At 42.4% G+C, this 19734-nt stretch overlaps 1 protein-coding gene and 1 pseudogene across 3 annotated transcripts in view; one reads left to right on the plus strand and one right to left on the minus strand.

Annotated features, from left to right (window-relative positions):
• The window catches only part of GALNT10 (polypeptide N-acetylgalactosaminyltransferase 10), a 239078-nt gene that overhangs the window by 140734 nt on the left and 78610 nt on the right, over positions 1-19734 (plus strand). The gene's annotated exons all lie outside the window — the stretch shown is intronic.
• On the minus strand, positions 13162-14193 carry LOC107130097 (heterogeneous nuclear ribonucleoprotein A1-like; annotated as a pseudogene).

A 19734-nucleotide genomic window follows, 5' to 3' on the forward strand; every position in this document is an offset into this window, starting at 1 on the left:
AATAAGCAGTGAAGAGAGGGAGTATGCATGCACTCCAGAATAATTGCAGCTGACAGTTTCAGGAGCGGCTCACCTGCCCATCGCCCCGTTTTAATACCACACTCTTAATTACACGCCTTTAGTACAGAGGCCTCAGAGAGACAGAAACAGAGGCCTCAGAGAGACAGAAAGAGAGAGAGGGTGTGTGTGTGTGTGTGTGTGTGTATGTAAACAGTTAACTCAGTTCTTACCCGGTCCATAAAGTCTTCCCTAACTCTTGACATACACTCATTCTCATGCTACCCTTTACATTTTCTTCCCTTCCCTTACAACTTATCACAGGTGAAATTAAAATATGTATTTGTGTGAACATTGGTGTGTTGTGTGCCTCTCCTACTAGACTGTCTATTCTGATTGCAAGGACCACCACATTGGTCCTGTTCACCACAGATCCCAGCTCCTTAGGCATACAGCAGGTGCTTACTACATGTTTGATGCATGATCAGAGCCTGGTTCTTCAGTTTTCTTAGTACTTCCACCCTGGAAGTACTAACAGTAAACCTCGAGCACACTATATGAGATTGATCTGTGTCCACAGAGCAAGGCCTGTGAGCCTGCTGATGGTAGGGGTGTGCCTTCCTCATCCCGTAGTCCTGCGGTTTGGCAGAGAGCCTGGAAATATCTATATCTCTGATCCCGGTCCTGCTACACACTGTCTCTGTGACCTTGACCCAGTCACTTCCCCTTTCTGAACTTTAGTTCCCTCATGTATCAACTGGGATCACAATAGTACCTACGACCTCTTAGGTGGCTGTGACTGTCAAATGAGTTAATAGATGTCTATCAAGTGCTTAGGACAGTGCCTGGTGCAGAGTGAACATTAAAGATAGACATCTGAACTTGGTGTCATTTCTGTTGTGGACGTTACTTATGGTTGGTGTGCAGGAAGGGGAGTCAGGGATGAGTGTACAGAGGTGCTTGCACAGGATGGATGTGTGGGTGCAGGTATGTCTTTTCTTTCTGTAGGGAAGAAGATTTTTGCAAACTGTAAAACACTGAGCAAACAGTCTCTGGTCTCGTCCTCTGCCTAAAATATCTCCCTGTCCCTTCACTCTTCTCTTTATAATAGCAGCCCCCATTTTGGGGAGAAGCTCAATATGCCAGGCCCATATATTCTCTCATTTATTCTTGACAGCAGCCTCTGAAGGAAGCCTTGGGGTCCCTCCTCTCAGATGAGGAGGGCTAAGTAACTCGCCCAGAATCACAGGCCGTGGAGCGGCATCCCTAGGCCTATGGACTCAGCATGCAGACCCTGGCTCCACTTCTGCCTCTTGCTTCCTCTCTTCTGCTTTCCCTTTCCCAGCCTCTCCCAACCTCATCCTTGTCCCAGTGTGGGCTGCCACCCACAAGCCAAGGGCTCACAGCTGGGCAGTACAAAAGGAAAAAAATGAGTGAACTGCTCAAGTGATTAATTGATTTTCTGCAACATAAACAGCCTCCGCCACCTGGGGACAAACACCTGAGCCTTCCCTCGGTACGGGCTGCCTGCTCTGAGCAGGCTCCTTGTTGTACTCCTTCTCAGGGCCACAGCAGTGGCAGTGAGGGCTGCACTCACTCTCTCACACTCCCCAAAGACCCAGCCACAGCAGGGCTCTCTGTCCTGGAGCTCTGTCCTGCCTCGGGATCCTGTGCTCTTCCTCTGCCTAAACGCCCTCTTCCCAGCTCTTCCAATGGCTGGCTCCCCTCATCCCATCGTCATTTAGACCACACCACTACCATTATTCACCATGCTGCGGTTACATGGCTATTTGATGAGCTGTTTATTCATTGTCAGTCTTCCCCCACTAGACCACTTGTGGTCTAGAAGGAGGTGATTAGTAAATGTTTGTGAATGAGTGAATAGATGCATGAGGAGGGAGGGAATGTATGGCAGCTACCCATGCATACAGAAAACCATCACCAGCAGCAGGGCCGTCTTCAGCCAGCAAGACAGATGTGGCTGTGGAAGACACTGCAGTTCCTGCAGTGACTGGTGCTGGTCCACATCTGTGTTTTCAGGCTCGGGTCCCTGTAACCTGTTTTTCTGAAGCATCAGCTGCCCTGGGTTGGGCTTGCAGCACTCAGCAGGATCCCCCTCTGGGCATGATAGGGCATCCATCCTTCAGACATGGAGTAAACCAGACCTCAGCCAGATTTGAAACAAGCGTCTCTCCTTGTTCAGTTAGAAAAGAATTTCAAGATCATCTAGGCCAGTGACTTTGTGCCTGCTTCTCAGAGCAGCAGAGGCCCCAGAGAAGTCTCAGGAAATGCTGTGAGAGGTATGGAGAACCACGCAGGCACAAGTGGGGTTCAGGTGCCTCTCCCGGCCTGGTCTATATTTACTTTCTGAAAAAGTGTTCACTGGGGGAGTTCCACTGCTAAAAAAAGGTATGTGAAAACCACTGTGTAACTCAACCTGCTCATTTTACAGATGGGAAGCCCGAGGCCTGGAGCAGTAGGCAGACTTAACCAGGAGCACACAGCTAGCTGGTTGCAGGAGAGGGACAAGACCCCATATCTGGGCCACAGTGCAGCCTTGTCCCCACTCACCTCAGGTGGTTAAGTGGCACATCTGCAGAGATGCGTTATTCCTTTCTATTTCCAAGGGCACTTCTTAATAAATTACTTTCCCATTGTATTACAGTGTAAACTTTTTGCTAAAAAGAATTCATTATCAAACATGATTAGTCCTGACCTATAGTGGTTTGCACTTCTAAATATCCCAGTTTCCTCAGTGTTGTACCCAGTGGTAAAGATAACAGAATAACCCCCTCCCCTGCCAATGAAGTGTAGCAGTCTTGACAAAGAAAAGGTACACTTCATAAGAAGATCATTCTCTAAGTGCATCTGTTTCTCCAGAGAGCAAAAATATTAATTCAATGTGTACCATACCCAATCCTAAAAAGATACAGAAGAAAAATAATACCGTCCCATTTCACAGATGAGAATGAAAACAGACCCCCCTGATCACTGCCCCTTTCTCTCAACCAATCAGGCACCCAGCCCAGAGGAGGACTCCCACCTCACACCCCTCAGTCTTGCACCTCAGCTGCCACGTTTTGCAGCCTGCATTTTTCAGAAAAGCAATCATTATTCTTGTTTCAAGAAGAAATTCTTAAGGCGGCTTTGGAAGAAAACTTACTCAGCAGTGATTGTTTTAAAAATGAGATTTGGGAGAAACAATTTCAGGATTATGGAGAGGCCTGTCTAAAGTACAGCAAATATGGACCATCCTACAAGACAGATTTCTCTGGGCTACATTAGCAGAGGCCGTTCTCAGAGCTGAAATTCATAGATGCTAACTACAAGCTAGATTGGCACTGCCTAGCAGAAGGCATTTTCCTCTGAAATGAATCCCCTCCAAGATCCTCAGGGCAACTAATCGTAATTCAGCTAAGGGTCGAGACCTCAGGTAGGAGACAAAATTGGAGCAAATGAATTCTTGAAATAAGATCCAGAGCTTTGTGCGGGCAGTATCAGGGACTCGAGTGGAAGCAGAAGCTGACACCGGAATAATCCTGGCTCCGCTTACAAATAGAACACTACACTTTGCCAGGGGTCTCCAAAAGCTCTTCAAATGCATGAGCTTTGCTCAAGGATTAAGAGAACATCGAGGTGTTTTTGCACATGTGGAAGGGAAAGATGGGGTTATAGGCTAGCAGACCTGTCCCTGGGTTGCACTGCCTGGGTGGCATGTTTTTATGAGGAAAAACAAGAGAGGTCTTGTTCATTTGTTTGTTTTTATTCCTTTTCTCCTTAGCCTCTCCACTTTCAAACAGTGTTGTTTTTCCAGAAAAATTAGTTATGTGGTAATGGAAAGAATTACTGTGTTTGGATTAACTAGAGGCTGCCCGGAATGATGAGGTACAAAAGTGACAGGCTATATGATCTCATTGACAGCGTTTTCTCCAGCTCAACTGCCTTTCTACAAACAAACAAACATAGGGAATGGTTCCCAACAGAAGTTCTTAGCAGGTGTTTGCAGAGCTGTTGAAAAGTTGTTGGCAGTGGTTGGTGCTGGAAGGAGTATAGACAATGCCGGGCCCATTAGTTCACATGGTAGTGAGCTCACGTCGCCCATGAGGCCAGAGTCAGTAGTCCTCTTCCCAGGATGGGCTGATTAAGTCTGACCTGCACTCTCACACCATGCCAGTCATGGGAACACATCACGGAAATCCATTTTGCTCTGTCCCTCTTTGCATCACTCTTGACACTGCCCGATAAGCATCTATTCCCCATTTCTTGTCTTCTCTCGAGCAGCCTTAGTTTGCTTCTGATACCACCACAACTTGTTGGCGTGGCCATTTCCCACTTACATTTTATTGCTCAGGTTCTTTCACATTTTTGAGTTTTTTTTTGCTGCTTATTTTGTTTTTTTCTATGTCTGTTCTGATTTATCAAAGTAATTCATATTCATGTATTCAGCAGTATTTGTGACATGACTCTGTGCCACATGCTGTACTTTGTGCTGATATAAGAGGAATCAAATAGGCTTCCCTCGATGGCTCCAATAGGCCTAGAGGAGGTAAGGGGCAGTTGTAAGACCGTGAAACCATGAAACACGTGCTACCTGGTGAAAGTCCAAGCAATGTAGAGTACAGAGGACAACAGGGCAGGCTTCCTGGAAAAAATTCCAGCGAAATTTAATCCAAAGCGTTGTAGATATTACTCCTTGGGGTTAGGGAAAGGAAGAACATTCCAGGCAGAAAGAGCAGGACAAGCACAGGCTGGAAGTCGAGGAGAAAATGTGGGAAATGCAGAAAGAGCCGTCCATAACCTTATCACGTGGAGGCAATTAGTATTAATATTTAGGCTTTTTGCCCCAGTGTTTTTTCTTTTAATAGACCTTACTTTTTAGAACAGTTTAGGTTCACAGCAAAACTAAGTAAAAAGTAGGTAGGTCCATGGCCATGCTACCCTGAACACACCCAATCTCATCTGAAAGTACAGAGAGTTCTCCACTATCAAAATCTCATACCATAGTGGTACATTTGTTACAATCCCTGAACCCACATGAATACATCATTTTCTCCTAAAATCCATAGTTTATATTAGGGTTCATTCTGGTGTTGTATATTCTATGGATTTGGACAAGTGTATAATGACATATATCTACCATTATAACATCATACAGAGTAGTTTCACTGCCCTAAAAATCCTCTGTGCTCCACCTGTTCATCTCTCCCTTTCCCTAAACCCTGGCAGCCACCAATCATTTTACTGTCACTATAGTTTTACTTTTTCCAGATTGTAATTTAGTTGGAATCATACAGTATATAAAACCTTTTCAGATTGGCTTCTATCACCCACGAATATGCACTTAAGGTTCCTCCATGTCTTTTTATGGCTTGATAGCTCATTTCTTTTTAGTGCTGAATAACGTTCCATTTTCTGGATATACCACAGTTTGTTTATCCATTCACCTACTGAAGGACATCTTGGCTGCTTCCACGTTTTGGCAATTATTAGTAAAACCACTATGAACATTTGTGTACAGGATTTTGTGTGGACATAAGTTTTCAGCTTACTTAGGTAAATGCCAAGGAGTATGATTGCTGGATCATTTGGTAAGAGTATATATAGTTTTTTTTTTTTTTTTTTTTTTTTTTTTTTTTTTTTTTTTTTACTTTAAATAGGTGCAATTTATTATATGTAAGTATTATTTAATACAGCTGTTTTTAAAGAAGTTATTAAAACTTTTAAAACCTTCAAGCAATGTTAATTTTTCTTTTATAAATAAAAATGATTTGTATTTATAATTGATACACAATTGTACATATTTATGGAGTATAAGGGGATGTTCAATACATGTATACAATGTGTAATAATAAAATCAGGGTAATTTCCATATCCATTACTTAAAAATGTTATCATTTCTTTTTTTTTTTTTTTTTTTTTTTTTTAATTTATTTATTATTATTATACTTTAAGTTGTAGGGTACATGTGCATAACGTGCAGGTTTGTTACATATGTATACTTGTGCCATGTTGCTGTGCTGCACCCATCAACTCGTCATTTACATCAGGTATAACTCCCAATGCAATCCCTCCACCCTCCCCCCTCCCCATGATAGGCCCCGGTGTGTGATGTTCCCCTTCCTGAGTCCGAGTGATCTCATTGTTCAGTTCCCACCTATGAGTGAGAACATGCGGTGTTTGGTTTTCTGTTCTTGTGATAGTTTGCTAAGAATGATGGATTCCAGCTGCATCCAAGTCCCTACAAAGGACTCAAACTCATCCTTTTTTATGGCTGCATAGTATTCCATGGTGTATATGTGCCACATTTTCTTAATCCAATCTGTCACTGATGGACATTTGGGTTGATTCCAAGTCTTTGCTATTGTGAATAGTGCTGCAATAAACATACGTGTGCATGTGTCTTTATAGCAGCATAATTTATAATCCTTTGGGTATATACCCAGTAATGGGATGGCTGGGTCATATGGTACATCTAGTTCTAGATCCTTGAGGAATCGCCATACTGTTTTCCATAATGGTTGAACTAGTTTACAATCCCACCAACAGTGTAAAAGTGTTCCTATTTCTCCACATCCTCTCCAGCACCTGTTGTTTCCTGACTTTTTAATGATCGCCATTCTAACTGGTGTGAGATGGTATCTCATTGTGGTTTTGATTTGCATTTCTCTGATGGCCAGTGATGATGAGCATTTTTTCATGTGTCTGTTGGCTGTCTGAATGTCTTCTTTTGAGAAATGTCTGTTCATGTCCTTTGCCCACTTTTTGATGGGGTTGTTTGTTTTTTTCTTGTAAATTTGTTTGAGTTCTTTGTAGGTTCTGGATATTAGCCCTTTGTCAGATGAGTAGATTGCAAAAATTTTCTCCCATTCTGTAGGTTGCCTGTTCACTCTGATGGTAGTGTCTTTTGCTGTGCAGAAGCTCTTTAGTTTAATGAGATCCCATTTGTCAATTTTGGCTTTTGCTGCTGTTGCTTTTGGTGTTTTAGACATGAAATCTTTGCCCATGCCTATGTCCTGAATGGTACTACCTAGGTTTTCCTCTAGGATTTTTATGGTACTAGGTCTAACATTTAAGTCTCTAATCCATCTTGAATTAATTTTCGTATAGGGAGTAAGGAAAGGATCCAGTTTCAGCTTTCTACTTATGGCTAGCCAATTTTCCCAGCACCATTTATTAAATAGGGAATCCTTTCCCCATTTCTTGTTTCTCTCAGGTTTGTCAAAGATCAAATGGCTGTAGATGTGTGGTATTATTTCTGAGGACTCTGTTCTGTTCCATTGGTCTATATCTCTGTTTTGGTACCAGTACCATGCTGTTTTGGTTACTGTAGCCTTGTAGTATAGTTTGAAGTCAGGTAGCGTGATGCCTCCAGCTTTGTTCTTTTGACTTAGGATTGTCTTGGAGATGCGGGCTCTTTTTTGGTTCCATATGAACTTTAAAGCAGTTTTTTCCAATTCTGTGAAGAAACTCATTGGTAGCTTGATGGGGATGGCATTGAATCTATAAATTACCTTGGGCAGTATGGCCATTTTCACAATATTGATTCTTCCTATCCATGAGCATGGTATGTTCTTCCATTTGTTTGTGTCCTCTTTGATTTCACTGAGCAGTGGTTTGTAGTTCTCCTTGAAGAGGTCCTTTACATCCCTTGTAAGTTGGATTCCTAGGTATTTTATTCTCTTTGAAGCAATTGTGAATGGAAGTTCATTCCTGATTTGGCTCTCTGTTTGTCTGTTACTGGTGTATAAGAATGCTTGTGATTTTTGCACATTAATTTTGTATCCTGAGACTTTGCTGAAGTTGCTTATCAGCTTAAGGAGATTTTGGGCTGAGACAATGGGGTTTTCTAAATATACAATCATGTCATCTGCAAACAGGGACAATTTGACTTCTTCTTTTCCTAACTGAATACCCTTGATTTCTTTCTCTTGCCTGATTGCCCTAGCCAGAACTTCCAACACTATGTTGAATAGGAGTGGTGAGAGAGGGCATCCCTGTCTTGTGCCAGTTTTCAAAGGGAATTTTTCCAGTTTTTGCCCATTCAGTATGATATTGGCTGTGGGTTTGTCATAAATAGCTCTTATTATTTTGAGGTACGTTCCATCAATACCGAATTTATTGAGCGTTTTTAGCATGAAGGGCTGTTGAATTTTGTCAAAAGCCTTTTCTGCGTCTATTGAGATAATCATGTGGTTCTTGTCTTTGGTTCTGTTTATATGCTGGATTATGTTTATTGATTTGCGAATGTTGAACCAGCCTTGCATCCCAGGGATGAAGCCCACTTGATCATGGTGGATAAGCTTTTTGATGTGTTGCTGAATCCGGTTTGCCAGTATTTTATTGAGGATTTTTGCATCGATGTTCATCAGGGATATTGGTCTAAAATTCTCTTTTTTTGTTGTGTCTCTGCCAGGCTTTGGTATCAGGATGATGTTGGCCTCATAAAATGAGTTAGGGAGGATTCCCTCTTTTTCTATTGATTGGAATAGTTTCAGAAGGAATGGTACCAACTCCTCTTTGTACCTCTGGTAGAATTCAGCTGTGAATCCATCTGGTCCTGGACTTTTTTTGGTTGGTAGGCTATTAATTGTTGCCTCAATTTCAGAGCCTGCTATTGGTCTATTCAGGGATTCAACTTCTTCCTGGTTTAGTCTTGGAAGAGTGTAAGTGTCCAGGAAATTATCCATTTCTTCTAGATTTTCCAGTTTATTTGCGTAGAGGTGTTTATAGTATTCTCTGATGGTAGTTTGTATTTCTGTGGGGTCGGTGGTGATATCCCCTTGATCATTTTTAATTGCATCGATTTGATTCTTCTCTCTTTTCTTCTTTATTAGTCTGGCTAGTGGTCTGTCAATTTTGTTGATCTTTTCAAAAAACCAACTCCTGGATTCATTGATTTTTTGGAGGGTTTTTTGTGTCTCTATCTCCTTCAGTTCTGCTCTGATCTTAGTTATTTCTTGCCTTCTGCTAGCTTTCGAATGTGTTTGCTCTTGCTTCTCTAGTTCTTTTAATTGCGATGTTAGAGTGTCAATTTTACATCTTTCCTGCTTTCTCTTGTGGGCATTTAGTGCTATAAATTTCCCTCTACACACTGCTTTAAATGTGTCCCAGAGATTCTGGTATGTTGTATCTTTGTTCTCATTGGTTTCAAAGAACATCTTTATTTCTGCCTTCATTTCGTTATGTACCCAGTAGTCATTCAGGAGCAGGTTGTTCAGTTTCCATGTAGTTGAGCGGTTTTGAGTGAGTTTCTTAGTCCTGAGTTCTAGTTTGATTGCACTGTGGTCTGAGAGACAGTTTGTTATAATTTCTGTTCTTGTACATTTGCTGAGGAGTGCTTTACTTCCAATTACGTGGTCAATTTTGGAGTAAGTATGATGTGGTGCTGAGAAGAATGTATATTCTGTTGATTTGGGGTGGAGAGTTCTATAGATGTCTATTAGGTCTGCTTGTTGCAGAGATGAGTTCAATTCCTGGATATCCTTGTTAACTTTCTGTCTCGTTGATCTGTCTAATGTTGACAGTGGAGTGTTGAAGTCTCCCATTATTATTGTATGGGAGTCTAAGTCTCTTTGTAAGTCTCTAAGGACTTGCTTTATGAATCTGGGCGCTCCTGTATTGGGTGCATATATATTTAGGATAGTTAGCTCTTCCTGTTGAATTGATCCCTTTACCATTATGTAATGGCCTTCTTTGTCTCTTTTGATCTTTGATGGTTTAAAGTCTGTTTTATCAGAGACTAGTATTGCAACCCCTGCTTTTTTTTGTTCTCCATTTGCTTGGTAAATCTTCCTCCATCCCTTTATTTTGAGCCTATGTATGTCTCTGCGTGTGAGATGGGTCTCCTGAATACAGCAGACTGATGGGTCTTGACTCTTTATCCAGTTTGCCAGTCTGTGTCTTTTAATTGGAGCATTTAGTCCATTTACATTTAAGGTTAAGATTGTTATGTGTGAACTTGATCCTGCCATTATGATATTAACTGGTTATTTTGCTCATTAGTTGATGCAGTTTCTTCCTAGCCTCAATGGTCTTTACATTTTGGCATGTTTTTGCAATGGCTGGTACCGGTTGTTCCTTTCCATGTTTAGTGCTTCCTTCAGGATCTCTTGTAAGGCAGGCCTAGTGGTGACAAAATCTCTAAGCATTTGCTTATCTGTAAAGGATTTTATTTCTTCTTCACTTATGAAACTTAGTTTGGCTGGATATGAAATTCTGGGTTTAAAATTCTTTTCTTTAAGAATGTTGAATATTGGCCCCCACTCTCTTCTGGCTTGTAGAGTTTCTGCTGAGAGATCTGCTGTTAGTCTGATGGGCTTCCCTTTGTGGGTAACCCGACCTTTCTCTCTGGCTGCCCTTAAGATTTTTTCCTTCATTTCAACTTTGGTGAATCTGGCAATTATGTGTCTTGGAGTTGCTCTTCTCGAGGAGTATCTTTGTGGCGTTCTCTGTATTTCCTGGATTTGAATGTTGGCCTGCCCTACTAGGTTGGGGAAGTTCTCCTGGATGATATCCTGAAGAGTGTTTTCCAACTTGGTTCCATTTTCCCCCTCACTTTCAGGCACCCCAATCAGACGTAGATTTGGTCTTTTTACATAATCCCATACTTCTTGCAGGCTTTGTTCGTTTCTTTTTCTTCTTTTTTCTTTTGGTTTCTCTTCTCGCTTCATTTCATTCATTTGATCCTCAATCGCTGATACTCTTTCTTCCAGTTGATCGAGTCGGTTACTGAAGCTTGTGCATTTGTCACGTATTTCTCGTGTCATGGTTTTCATCTCTTTCATTTCGTTTAGGACCTTCTCTGCATTAATTACTCTAGCCATCAATTCTTCCACTTTTTTTTCAAGATTTTTAGTTTCTTTGCGCTGGGTACGTAATTCCTCCTTTAGCTCTGAGAAATTTGATGGACTGAAGCCTTCTTCTCTCATCTCGTCAAAGTCATTCTCCGTCCAGCTTTGATCCGTTGCTGGCGACGAGCTGCGCTCCTTTGCCGGGGGAGATGCGCTCTTATTTTTTGAATTTCCAGCTTTTCTGCCCTGCTTTTTCCCCATCTTTGTGGTTTTATCTGCCTCTGGTCTTTGATGATGGTGATGTACTGATGGGGTTTTGGTGTAGGTGTCCTTCCTGTTTGATAGTTTTCCTTCTAACAGTCAGGACCCTCAGCTGTAGGTCTGTTGGAGATTGCTTGAGGTCCACTCCAGACCCTGTTTGCCTGGGTATCAGCAGCAGAGGCTGCAGAAGATAGAATATTTCTGAACAGCGAGTGTACCTGTCTGATTCTTGCTTTGGAAGCTTCCTCTCAGGGGTATACTCCTCCCTGTGAGGTGTGGGGTGTCAGACTGCCCCTAGTGGGGGATGTCTCCCAGTTAGGCTACTCAGGGGTCAGAGACCCGCTTGAGCAGGGAGTCCGTCCCTTCTCAGATCTCAGCCTCCGTGTTGGGAGATCCACTGCTCTCTTCAAAGCTGTCAGACAGAGTCGTTTGCGTCTTTGCAGAGGTGTCTGTGTGTGTTAGTTTACTGTGCCCTGTCCCCAGAGGTGGAGTCTACAGAGACAAGCAGGTTTCCTTGAGCTGCTGTGAGCTCCACCCAGTTCGAGCTTCCCAGCAGCTTTGTTTACCTACTTAAGCCTCAGCAATGGCGGGCGCCCCTCCCCCAGCCTCGCTGCTGCCTTGCCGGTAGATCACAGACTGCTGCGCTAGCAACGAGGGAGGCTCCGTGGGTGTGGGACCCTCCCGGCCAGGTGTGGGATATGATCTCCTGGTGTGCCTGTTTCCTAAAGCGCAGTATTGGGGTGGGAGTTACCCGATTTTCCAGGTGTTGTGTGTCTCAGTTCCCCTGGCTAGGAAAAGGGACTCCCTTCCCCCTTGCGCTTCCCAGGTGAGGCAATGCCTCGCCCTGCTTCAGCTCTCGCTGGTCGGGCTGCAGCAGCTGACCAGCTCCGATCGTCCGGCACTCCCCAGTGAGATGAACCCAGTACCTCAGTTGAAAATGCAGAAATCACCGGTCTTCTGTGTCGCTCGCGCTGGGAGTTGGAGACTGGAGCTGCTCCTATTCGGCCATCTTGCTCCGCCCCCCCGAGTATATATAGTTTTATAAGAAACTGCCAAATTGTCTTCCAAAGTGGCTTACCATTTTGCATTTTCACCTGCAATGAATGAGAGTTCCTGCTGTTCCACCTCCTTGCCAGCATTTGATATTGTCAGTGTTTTGGATTTTGCCAATAGCTGCTTAGTGGTCTCTCACTTTTATTTTCACTTGAATTTTCTAATGACATGTGATATGGAACATCTTTTGTATGCCTGTCTGCCATTTGTAAATTTTCTTTTTGTTCTCAGTATTTTATCATTTCTGTTTTCTTTTTCATACCCTCCCATTTCCCCTCCAGTCCCACCCTGCTGAGGAAATTCAGATTCGCCGTCTGGTATGTATCATCCCAGACCATTCTGTATAATCATACTAACTAACATATAGCAACATGTAATAGAAAGAACTCATGTTTATTGAGCTTCTACTGTGTGCTAAGTGCATTCACTCGTTTATTATCACAGCACTATGGTAGGTTCTGTCATGCCCAATGTGAAAACCATACTGGCCTCAATGATATCAGACCTCTTTTTTCTACTTAAAAATTTAATATTTTTATCCCCATTTTACAGATGATAAAACTGGGACACAAGTAAGTTGCTGATGTGTACTTAGCTCAAAGAGGCAGAGCTTTGATTTAAAACCATCCATTCTGATTCTAGAACCTTTACTCCTAAGCTTTACATGCTTTTCCCCCTCTTTTATTGGGATCATACTGTATACATTACTTTACCACATTTTTTTAAAAGACACATTTATTCAGCATCATGGTCAGACTATTACATTTAGCAATCAACAGCATGGGTGCAAAAAAAAATCAACATTAAAACGCTTTGTTCGAATGCTTTACACTTTCCACAGAACAGGGACTAAAATAGCCTGTTATACAGTTAATCACAAATACAGTCCTTGAGTTTTTTGCCCATACACATGAGTATTTGTCTAAAACATGTCTTCTTTATAGCAGCTAGGCTCTGCCACTACTGTGCTTGGCTGAGTTCACAAATCCGATATAACCTGTAGCTTCCCTGTCACTTCTCTGGCTCTCCTCTCCTGCTAAGCTTTGTTTTCTTGCAGTAATTAAAATCTTCTGTCACTGCCATAGCTACTGCTAGTACTGGAACTGCCATAGGCACCTTGGTTTCATGGTTTGGCAAAGTATTGGCCTCCACCACCATAGGGGACAGCACTTCTGCCTCCAAAGTTTCCTCCCTTCATGGGTCCCAAATTTGAAGACTGATGGTTGTAATTGCCAAAATCATTGTAGCTTCCATCACCTCCAGAATTGCTTCCATCATTACCAAATCCATTAGAGCCATCCCCACTGCCACTATATCCACCACCACCATGGCTGCCACCAAAGCCACCACAACCACTGAAGTTCCATCCATGACCAAAGTCATCATTCCCACTAAAACCACCTCCACAACCACCACCAGAGTTTCCAGAGCCACTTCAGCCTCTTTGGCTGGATGAAGCACTAGCCATCTCTTGCTTTGACAGGGCTTTCCTAACTTCACATTTGTGGCCATTCACAGGATAGTATTTCTAAATGACAGTCTTATCCACGGAGTCATGGTCATCAAAGGTTACAAAGGCAAAGCCCCTTTTCTTGCCACTGCCTTGATCAGTCATGATTTCAATCACTTCATTTTTTCCATATTGTTCAAAATAATCTCTTAGGTGATGTTCTTCCGCGTCTTCTTTAATGCAACCAGCAAATATCTTTTTCACAGTTGAGTGGGCACCTGATCTTTGAGAATCTCCTCTTGAGACAGCTCTCTTTGGTTCCACAACTCTTCCATCCACCTTGTGTGGCCTTGCATTCGTGGCTGCATCCACCTCCTCCACGGTGGCATAGGTGGCAAACACACAGCCCCTGGGGTGCTTGGTGCTGGGATCTCTCCTTACCACATAATCTGTGAGCGTTCCCCATTGCTCAAAATGGCTCCTCAGGCTCTCATCAGTTGTTTCAAAGCTCAACCCTCCAATGAAGAGCTTCCTCAGCTGCTTGGGCTCTTTAGGAGACTCTGGCTTAGACATGATGGCAGTGGGAAGAGACTTTAATGATGCTTCCTCAGTGGCGTCCACGGGCAGAAAGCTGCAACTTTTTTTTTTCTGTTAATGTATCACAGCCATCCTTCAGGTCAGTAGTAGAAACAGAGCAAACTCATTTGTCTTTTAATAACTAAATTAATATTCCATAGTGGGAATCTACATTTAGTCCCTTTTTAAGGGCACTTTGTGGAGTGAACATTCAATCGTTACAACTTTACATCCTGGTTTCTTTCACTTAACTTTTTACAATCCCTTCTCCTTGTCATTGTGAAATGACTACCCATCTCTTTTTCTTTGAGACAATGGTGACATAGAGACAGGAGTCAAGCAAGTCCAGATATCAGCTGTATTGTTGCAGAGGCTGATCTAGAGAACACAACATGAATCTCTTTGTACCCCTTTTCTTCTAAATGACTGACCCAGGGACAGGCTTAGCAGGTATGGAACCATGGCCTTGCTGGCAGGGCAGAGTCGGCCAAAAAGCATGGCACAAGGAGGACAGATAAAGCCAGCTGTGCAGGCACAGTGACTGTTTTTACTTCAGCCTGTCCAGCCTCACCTCCACAACCTCCCTTAGAGGTGAAATAGTTTCCTGCTACAAAAGTACAAGGGCAGGGGAAGTGAATTCTGTTCTAGATGATGAAGCTGAGGCTTGGAGAGATGGTTGGGAGGTGGCCTCAGCTGCTTATCTGCCCTCATAATCATCTCCTCCTCGTTGGGAATTGCATTGACAGAAGGGATTGATCATCCCCACAGTGGGCTCAGTAATCTTAAGAATCCCACATCTCAAGTATCAGTCTCCACCACTAAGGAAATCTTCAGGCTTTCTTAATTCTCTTCTCCTTTCATATCTTTGACATCCTAAATGCTTCTCCCTCAGACTCCAAAGGAGAGAACAGCTAAGAAGATTAAAACTGTTACAGAATATCAATTAGTTTATAATGAAGGAAATCTATAAACCTTTTGGTGGATATCTGGTAGAAACACAGGATGCAAGAGTCAATATATCTATGGGATATTTTGTGCGTCTTTAAAAAAAAAACAAACCCCAGGATTTTGTGAATCAAGTACTGTATAAATGATTTACTGGAGAGCAAAAAAAAAAAAAAAAAAAAATCAAATAAATCGCTCAGATTGCATCTGAAGCATCAAAAGCTCCGATGTTTGGGAAAGAATTGTTTCTGTAGTGGAAAATAGCTGCATTATATTTTCAGAAAGGTGACGCTTCTATTGACGTGGGTGAACCTTGTACATTTTAAAAACTTGGTGCAGTAAGAGTGCGGTAAATCACGGATATTCTTGTGATTTTCTTATGGGATTAAAGTCTAACCTTTTCCACTCTTTTAGTGTTTCCTTAAACACATAGTGTAGGGGAGTAAAAACCAATGGAACACAAGATTTTGGATAATGTCCCCAGGGAGAGGGCAGAGGAACTGCCCCCTTCTGTCATAGTCTTCCTTCAGAAAGCTCCTGGGCCTTCCTGCTAGCTTAGGCCTGATGTAAATTCTTATCTACTCAGGGTTTGAAGAGAGATGAGATTTGAGGCTGAAATAAAAGTATTAGGCCGGTGCAAAAGGAATTGCGGTTTTTGCCATTTCCTTTCATGGGAAAAGCCGCAGTTATTTTTGCACCAACCTAACAGTAGTTTCCTTACTAAGTAACCTGGTCTAGTGCACACCAGCCAAGTCCTATTCACGTCGTTCACATTCTCAAGCTCAATAAGTGGGGAGCTGAAAGTGCTCATTTGCCTGCGTTGCAGAGTCAAAAAAAGCAGTAATAGCAATAATAATAATGCGACACAGCACCTATATAGCACTTTCTATGTGCCAGACACTGTTGTAAGTGACTTAAACACATTATATTTCACATTATAGGAAGCCTCTTTATAGACAACATTTGCCTAAAGGAAAAATTCACATTTAGTAGAGCAGTCAAACCAAATCCAAGAGATTCCCCTTCTCTGTGTGCCCCACCTCCTAAGTAAAACAAAAACTATTAAATATAGATGTGAAATGACTACAGCATGACCTTTGATGTATGTCTATATGTCTAATAGGTATGTTCTTCTGTTTTCATTTATTGTAAATCCTCTAAATAATGTTGGTTCTAGCAGACAAATGAAGCATGTTGGCCAAAAAGTAGGCATTAGTTCTAATCTGCTGCCTGACCCCAACCCACAGGCAATCTCCAAGTAAACCCATTGCAAACAGAGATAGTTCAGGGATTCTTCCCAATTTCCTTAAAGAACTTCCAGCCCCTGAAGCTTTCAAGCACATCTTTATCAGACAACCACAACTCCAGAATCAATTATGTTTTGATCTGAATCTGGAGGCACCTTTAGAGCTGTTTACATCAGAGGCTTAAAATGCTACCAATTTTCATAGCCAAAAATAGGCAACAGTTGACAGCTCTAAAGATCAAGAAGGCCAAATATACACATTTATGTATCATTTATTTATTTCAAATTTTTTTAAAAAAGAAAATTCCACCACTGTACATTAATATAGCGTTCGTGGGTATTGAAAGTTTAATTTCTTTTTTCCCTCTTTTTCTCTTATTTTACTGTCTCATACCGAAATCTCATGAAAATGGAATTTTTACATCATTATATAGAACAAAGAAATAGACACGCGTTAAGGCCAAAGTAACATCCCTTCTTCTCATGTGATTTAGTGAAGTTAGTTCCTATAAAGTATTCACAGATGCAGGCTGCCTTTTCCAACCTTTGGGGATCCTCATTTTACTCAATTTCTTTGCCTAAAAGACAAAAATGCTCATTCCTCCTAGAATAATAATAAAATTATTTTATTTGCTTACTTTATAAATGCAGACCTCTTCAGAGATGCCCACCTTATTTATAAGCAACCAGGAATCTCAAAATAACCAATAACTTCCTGTCATCTCCTATTTGTCCTCCACTCCTGGACTTGTTAATGAATGAGATTTATTGGGCATCGCTAATAATCTGCAGTGAAGGTGAAAGCAGATGGAATTATAAGGCTATGCTTTCTGTCTAGTCTTCTCAGAAATTGTTTTTGTTTTCCTATATGCTGTCAGAACACATGGTTTAGAATATTCTAAATAATAACCTCACTCCAGTCTCTGTTAATAGAAAACTCAAACTAACAATAACCTCCCCAGAGCCTCCACACCAGCTAGCAGATTTATCTTAACCAGGCAGGAGGAAAGACTAGCCCTGACCCTTCCCAGCACACACGTTCTGCTGCCATACGACAGAACTTGAACTCATGAAGGAATGAAAATGACCTATAAATAGACTTTCTTCCTGAGCAAAGTGATGCCAAATATTCTTTGTAGTGGACACAAAACCCTGCATCGTTTCTCCCTTTCGGCTGCAGGGAGATGGAGGACATAGTCATTCTGGTGAACAGCTCCTCACCTTGCACCCAGTGCTTGTCATGCCAGCTGGGTCCTAAGTCCAGATGTGCCTCCGACCAGTCCCATCCCATCCTTTCCCCATCCCATGAACCAGTACATTATTTTCTTTTGTAAACTAGTTGGAGTTGATTTTCTGTCATGTCTAACCCCAAAGCCATAAGTACTGTCTTCCCTTTTGCGGGTTGAGTGAGGATTGAGTAAGGTCCAGCACCGTGACAGGCCGGGCACATGGTCATCATTCCTTCAGTGTTGGTTGTTAATGATGCTGTTGTTATGGTGATGCTTATTATTATTACTGTTACCTGAAATGCTACGCTACCCTGTCTACCTCAAAGTCTCATTATGGGAATGAGATGAAATTAAAAATGTGACATTAATGAGCTAAACAATGCAATGAGGATGTACAAGAGGGTACTGATTTTCACAGAAGGAAAGAACCCTGAGGAGAACTTTCTAGTCAGGTGGCAGAGAAAAATGTGACCTTCAAAGCAGACATCCGAAACCTGGAGTGTGCCCCCGCGGTCTCCAGGTCATCTGGGTTCAAGCAATGGCTCTTAACTCTTACCCTTATCAACTTTGACTGAGGAGCTTGTTAAATGCAGGTTACCAGGGCCCACCCACAGAGATTCTGATTCAGTGGTTCTAGGGTGGGCCTCAGGAATCTGCATTCTTAACAGACATGTCAGATGATTTTGATAGAGTTGAAAAGATCCTCGGACTTTTGGAAAACACAGGATTCCAGGCGTGGCAGGTCACTCAGGGTGCTTTGTGATAGATTCGGATAGTGATGTCTTGGAATGTATACCCTGGGTCATGGTAAGTGCAAAAACGCATGGCCCTTCTGGGAGGAGATAAGTTAAGATGCCTTCAGCCTTGGCCAGACCCCTGTTTTCTAGGATGTCTTGTCCTAAATAATTGCCTTGCTATAACAGGCTTGTGTGGATTTATGGTCTCACATTTAATTTCAGCCGCTATTCATTAATCCTGATGATCTCACTTAAATTATTAAACAGTCATATATTCCAATTTTGAGGGCACTAATTATATCCTTGAGAGGCTGTTATTATCTGGATGATCAGATACACTCAGCCAACACTAGACTGTTTTCTCCTCACTCATCAGAATTTTATACTTTTTCAGGATTTTTTCAGTTGCCACATGTGTTTTATGTGACAAGATCTCAGAGCTGAGGAGTTATGAAATATGAGAGCAGAGGTTCTCAAAGTTTGGTGTGCATAAGAATCACCTGGGAAGAATGTTTAACATGCAGATTCCCTAGGCCCTGTGAGTGTCCAGGTCCTCAGTCTCGGAGGAGTCCAGGAATCTGTGTTGTAACCAGCTTTCTGAGGATTGTGATGCAGCCAGTTCTGGGACCCTGAGCTGAGAAACTCTGCCTTCAGATGTTACTGCTGGTAGAAGCTCTCAGGAGATATTTGATGAGAACAAATACTGAGCGATGAGAGCAGTCCCCTCATTTTTCAGTAGGGAAACTGACACCCAGAGAGGGGAAAGCTCTCCTTCAAAGCCCCACGGCAGAGATGCTGCTGACATCTCTGGCCCGTTGTAAGGATCAAATGAGATAATAGATGGGAAAGCACTTTGGAAAGTATTCAGCACTCTATAAATGCAAGGAGGCACTATTATTTTCAAGTTGGGCCGGCCTTGTGACAGAAATGGCTTAGTACTTTCTCTCTAAATTACCATAATCACCTGTGTGAGGCCTCAACCAATCCCATAACTCTAAATTCACCAGGCATGGAATAAATTCCTCCTGAAATGTCCAATAAAAATGTATTTTATAGAAGAATGTGCTTGAGGCCCTGCCTGGTCCTCAGTCAGAAGTTTCCTTTTTCTGTTGCCTGGCCCCATCAATTCTGGGGGAAGATCACATCTCCTCCAACCTCGGGTACCTGCTTAAAAAGCCCTGCTTTCCAGCAGGTGGACTTCTGGCCTTTCTTGGAACATATAAAACTCATCCATGAACATTTTTGCCCTCAGAATGCTTCCGTCATATCAGCCCACTTCTAACATCTTTGTGGCTTTGGACATAGGAAAGCTGAAATCAGGGCACCCCAGGTCTTAAAGTTCCTTTAGTTCAGAATACTCAGTGGCTTGGGTTTGCTGCAAGTGTCCTTCGAGGCCAGGTTGCTGATCCTGAAGGCTACCTCTGTGCCTCTGTGTGTGTTTGTCCTGCTG

Source organism: Macaca fascicularis, chromosome 6, assembly GCF_037993035.2.
Source record: "Macaca fascicularis isolate 582-1 chromosome 6, T2T-MFA8v1.1".
NCBI classification, from domain to species: Eukaryota; Metazoa; Chordata; class Mammalia; order Primates; family Cercopithecidae; genus Macaca; species Macaca fascicularis.